We start from the raw sequence: 6,647 nt of genomic DNA on the forward strand, positions 1-6,647 counted from the left end.
CTATTGCAATATGAGGATGGGCTGCGACCATATCATTAATTATGCTTCTTCACATCTTTTAACTCTTAATTGCGGAAATGGCTACTTATATAACAGCAAATCTCACATAATCATATCAAACTTTCTGACCAAAGCATTATTTTAATAGTAATACTAGCAATTTTTATTTATTGGTAATTCCTTGTTTGTTGTATTGAATATTAAATATTTTTCGAAAATTAAAATGTAGCTTTCAAAATTCCCAACAAAAATGTATACAAAATTTGACCAAAGTTAATTAATTATAGACTATCACCTAAAAACTTGACTATTAATTTTCAATATGTTTAATCATAAAAACTATTAATACTCTATTTATACTGGTATGGATCCAAATTTTTGTTTGAATATAATTATAAATATACGGAATGATTAATAACAAAATATTATATCCCAATTAATCATTAAAAACATAAATAGGATAAATTAAGAATTTGGGCAACATAAATAGTGATAAAATCGACTCTAATATGAACATCATTCAATTTAATCTTTAATTCTCACTACCCAAAATTGTATTGAGCTATCGATTCAAAAACTATTAAGGATGATTTTTCAAATCCTAATCCCATGAATTAAGCAGCAAAATATGAAATAAAGACATGAAAAAAAAAAGAAGGAATAAACTACTGAGTGTGAAATAACATGATACCATACATGTGCAAAGGAGGAAAACTATTGGCTAACATAGCATGACACGTAATGAACAAAAAGGTATGGTGTGACACGTGGCATGAAAAGCGCAGACCACGTGTTAAGTGGATGAGGGAGTTGCCCCATTGTTTTCACTCACTATCCCTAGCGGAAAAGGAAATGAAAAAAGCATGCACGGACCAATCACTCTTAAAAATGCCCAACTAATAACATGGCTGTGCCTTTCTAATATTCTATTTCATTTAAATTTTTAATCTTTTGATGATAACAATTCAAAATTCGTTAATATATGATAAAATTATAAAAATATTTCTATTTAATCCCTTCAAAAATATGAAATTATAAGTCAATACAAGTTTAAATTACTGTCAATATAAATTTATAAAAAGAATTGGATTTCACCCTTAGTTTGTGCATTGTAATGAGATATTTATATATTTATTAAATATTATATTTTTACATAAAAAAGTGATTGACTTATTTGATATTAGTTTTGGAAACGCACCACGATTTAACATTTTTGTCATATATCTGGGTAAATTACATATAAAAACCTTTTTTTTTTTAAATTTATCGAAATAGGCCCAGTAAATAATTATTTACCGGAATGGCCCAATTCTCCGAAAGCGCGTCCACGTCAGCGCGATATCAGGGGACGTGACAGGAAAACGCATCCCTGAGGAAGCGTTTTGCCTACGTGGACAGAAATTGCTCCCTCAAGGATGCCACGTAAGCGCTCCATTGGGGACGCGTTTTACCCGCATGTGAACATTAGCAACGGCTACTTTTTTTACCGTTGGTGACCCCCCAACAGTAATATATATATAAACCCCCTTTCATTTTTTTTCACAACTAAATCTTTTCTCTCAATTTCTCTCTAATATTCTCTCAAATTCCTCTCAAATTCCTATTTAAAAGAGCTTTAATTTTTTAATTATTTTTAAAAAAGTTTTAAATTTTAAATTTTTGATTTTTTTTAAATCGTAAAAATTTGTACCAATTTAGCAATGGCCGGAGAATTGATTCGTCTTGATGACAAGCACATATCCGTCGAACAAATGAAAATGGTAAGTGTTAAATTTAATTTTTAAATATTATTTAAGATTTTTTATTTATGCAATTTTAAATAATTATTATTTTATTATTTGTTATAAAAGTCTGTAGATCGGATATTGTAATGCTATATCCGTAATATGCATAGTCATCCATCACCGTTGGTAGATAATTACCTGCAAGAGGCGAGTTTTTGGCACGTGGTGACGGTAGGCCGGGGATGCAAGTTGGACCCGAAACTTATCAATGCGTTGATTGAGAGGTGGAGACCCGAGACGCACACATTCCATTTCCATGTGGAGAGTGCACTATCACTTTGGAAAATGTCAATTTGCAATTGGGATTGTCGGTGGACGGGTACACAGTCACCGGGTCTGTTCAATCTGGTGATTGGGGAGCGATATGCTACGAGCTTTTGGGCGCTATTCCGGAGAATATTAACGGAGGTCGGATCAAGATGGGCTGGTTACGAGACACATTCCTGGATCCGGATGATGATTCAACCGAACTAGAAAGAATTCGATAAGCTCGGGCATACATTCTTCAGATAATTAGAGGTTATATGATGCCAGACTTGTCATAAAACCTCGTACATCTAAGTTGGATGCTAAAACTCGTTGATTTTTGAGCAGTTGGTGAATTTAGTTGGGGGTCTGTAGTGTTGGCAACATTGTACCGGGAGATGTGCGGGGTGACGAGACCGAATAAAGCAAAAATTGGAGGTTGCCTGTCACTACTGCAGTCATGGGCACGGTTTCACTTTCTATTTTTACGTCCTCAAGTGGACCACCCGTATACATTTTCACTCATAACGAGGTAAATTTTATATTAGATTTTACAATTATTATGTAGATTTAAAATATAATCGAATGCTATAAATTTATTTAATTAGGTGGAACCATCCGGCAAGTTATACTCGATTACCTACCTATCTTGAAGATATATGGCTTCTATTAGACTAACGGTCGGAAGCACAACTAAGTATTAAATAAAATAGATATTTCCATCATGAGATAGTCGATTGGTATTTAGTATTTAGTATATAACTAATATTTCCATCATGATCATATAGTTTCAATGGACACCATGCGAGGATTCAGCAATTCAGGCAGTAATTCCAGACGAGTACTTCCAAAATCCAAACGCTTGGCATATGAAAGTCTCATCGGTCAACTTTGCGACTGTGGAGATGCACCAGTCAGACAGAGTATTACGGCAATTTGGATTCTGACAACCGATTTTCATGGCACCTGAGGTGTTGGATGATCATCACAAAATCGACCTACGATAATTGCATACGGATTGGTTGAGATTCTGGTCATACTACATCCAAATATTAGAAGATCGGTATGATTATATACCAACTCGGGAACTGATCATCGTTCCAGAGTTAGCGTGCGTGTCGGAATACATACCATGGTTTAGGATTTATGGCAAGTTGTATTTACTATTGGCAGAGGAGAGGCAGCGGCAATTACGTGTCCAAAGGGAACGACGTGGCCCTTTAAATCCAAGAAGAAAGGACGACGACGTAAGCCCATCACGAGGCCCAAACATTCATCTGGCCTATCATCATCGCCCATACAATCACCAGGCCCAGCAACAGCACCGACACAGTCACCCGACCCTGCATTTCAACCGACGATACTAACGACACAGCCTTTTCAGTTGATGCCAGGTCCGTATCCTAGCCCTTTTATGTATCCTAACCCTTATATGTTTCCTTTTTCTAGTCCTATGGTAGGTTAGAGTCAATGGCCCGGTTCATCTTCATTTTCGATTACTCTGAGTGGACCGCCGATGTATAAGCCAGCGTCGCACGAGGGATCGCAAGAGGGGACGTCGGGGAACTCTTCTTTTTACCAAACCCCTTCACCGTATAGGTTTCAAACAGCTTCACCGTTGGTGATACAAACACCTCCACAGTCACTATTCTATCAAGGTGGCTCATCGTCCCAACACCGACAACCAGATCCCCTACCAGAGGAACTAGAATCCCCGCCAGAGCAACCACAACCCCCGCCGAAAGCGAGACAAAAGAGGAATCCAGCACATAACCATCGACGACCGCCATGTAGCACTGAATCCGGTGGGCACGGAGATTGATTTTTATTTGTACAAATATTTTGAATATTTTGATATTATTTTATGTAATAAAATAGAAATTCTTCTATATTATTTCATGTACTAAAATAGAAATTTACTTATATATTTTTAATATAATAGAAATTCTTTTAAATAAGGCAATATGTTGAATATTTCTATATTATTTCATTTAATAAAATAAAATGTTGTTTTGAATAAAGTAATTGTAATTTACTTTAATATTTTTAATAAAATAGATTTTCTTCTAAATAAGTTAATATTCTGAATATTTGTACCAATTTTTTATTTAAAAATATAAATAATACAAAGTTTTTTACAATAACGTTCAACTATTGCGATTTGGGCATGATCGGCTTGTATGGCCTGGGTTCCTACACCATCCGCACAACTTCTGTTGACTGGCTGTTTCTCAAATATCCATATTGTTATGTATTCTAGTTGAGCAAGGTCGACCCTTTGGTTTGCGACGCAATTCTCTATCCGGTAATAGCTTAAAGGGAGCAAGCGATACAGACGACCGGTGAGAATACGTGTCTCTAGACGTTGTACATGTTTTCTAATTTGTACACTTCGTCGACATAGCTCATCGGATCCAAACGAATATTTTGACAAGCTGCAATTACATGAGCGCATGGATAACGAAGTGCATCAAACATCCTACAGTCGCAAGTCCTATTTTGCAAGTGTACACGATATTGCCCGCCAATAACATATTGGCGCGGTCTGTCAAACTTTGTCACGCTAAACCATAAGTTGTCTCGATCATGACACACTGTGTGCATAGTGTTCACTCGCGCCTTGGCCTTTTTAATTTCTTGCACTACTTTACTGCACTATACATAGCCTCCCTGCATCTGGCTTGTATAAGTCACCACTCGCTTTGGAAATAGCGCCGCCAAATGAAAATATGTCTCTCGCATAACCGATGTTATCGGTAGATAGCGTGTTCCTTTTAGAATAGAATTTATGCATTCAGCCAGGTTTGAGGTCACATAACCATATCGTAGGCCACTGTCGTATGTTTGTGCCCACTGTTCGAAAGGTATATTACAAAGGTAATCCGCGCCTTAGTCGTTAATTGAACACAAAACTGCCAACATCTCATGAAAACGATCTTTATTTATTTCATACCCGGCCAATGTAAGTTCATAGCGAATATTACATATCACCCTTTCAATTAGAATAAGTCTAAAATGACAAACGAAATTATATTAATAGAGACTAAATACCCATGTTGGTCACTTGTCGTCGTTCACTCTCAGATGGATATTGCCTGCACTAGTTAGAAGCAACGTGCCTTAGGCAATACTGATGGTGTGTGCACTGCCATAAGCTTCCTTGTCGATCAATTACAGCTAGTATGCCGGTGTCTCGATCCGAAATAAAACAGATATCAGGTTGTGGGCACACATGCCTCCTTAACCTATATAGAAAAAAATCCCAGTTATCAGCTGACTCCCCTGGTGTTATTACAAACGCAAGTGGAAGAATTCTTTCACTGTCATCCTGTGTCACTGCTACCAATAGCCGATGGGTATATCTACCAAACATAAAGGTACTGTCAATTTGTACCAATGGCTTGTAGTATGGAAATGCGTCTCGGCATTGCTTAAAGGTCCAAAATAGTCATTTGAACACTTGGCATCCATGTAGCAATCGGTCGTTGTAGTATACATATTCCGTTTGAAGGTCTGTTATACAACCTGGGACGTATCTCTCTAGCACTTGACACCACTGTCATATTTCATTATATGAAGCGTCACACCCACTTTGCATCTTCTCCAATGCCTTTTGCTTAGCTATCCATGCCTTGTGATAAGAGAACGTGTACCCTATTTGGCTACGAATATTGGCAATTAAGACTGGCACTGAAGTCCTGGGATCTGTCTTCACCGTGGGTAGTATCAAGCTAGCTAACATAACTGAATCCATCTTGGGATGATCTTCTGAAATACCTATAAACGGAGTACATTAAATAATGCAATATTACATAATAACAATATTATTTAAAAACCCTAAATACTGTACCTGCAGCACATGTATGTGGACTTTTATACTTTTAATCTCCCACAACCCTGTCATTTTCCTTAACGAGGCATAAATTTTCCATGAACATGTACCGTATTGCACTGCACACTTTGCCTCAAACTTATCAGCTTTGGACTTAACGACGTGGTAGTTAACGTTGTTATTGATGCTATGGTATTTTAAAGCACCAATAAAACTTGCCTTGTTGGAAAACTGATTACCAACTTCAAATTCACCAAAATTTAGTACCGAACTTGTACAATCACGCAACCGGTATGGTAGATCTGAAAACTCCAACGCATCGTCTGCAGACAGATCGACATTATGCATGTGGGCTGGAGGTGAGTATGCCCTGAATCGTGGTTCTTCTTCTTCATCTGAACCCCCTTCAACATCTTCAGGTTCAATTGGAATAGGCTCTGGTTCAGAGAATAATGCAACTTCTGCACCATCGGGCCCTGGCTCTCGAGGTGGATCCATACTGGAGTCATCTTCTAACCTACCATCATCTGCAACGTACGAGGTCCCCTCACCGGTGGACGTCTTAGGGAGTACATCATCCCTTCTTCTGGGCGTTTCATAACGTCTCCAATTGGATGTAGATTGTCAACCACTAGAAGTTGACGCCGTTCCCCAGTACGTATTTCCAGCATCAAACATTGACCTACCGAGGTGCATGTCTCATTCACCGACAGAGTGTCATGTAGGTGTTGTGTATTCCACACCATTACCAAACATGGGCTGTTTCGTGTTTTGTAACCCACTAA

Source organism: Gossypium raimondii, chromosome 12 (assembly GCF_025698545.1).
Source record: "Gossypium raimondii isolate GPD5lz chromosome 12, ASM2569854v1, whole genome shotgun sequence".
NCBI classification, from domain to species: Eukaryota; Viridiplantae; Streptophyta; class Magnoliopsida; order Malvales; family Malvaceae; genus Gossypium; species Gossypium raimondii.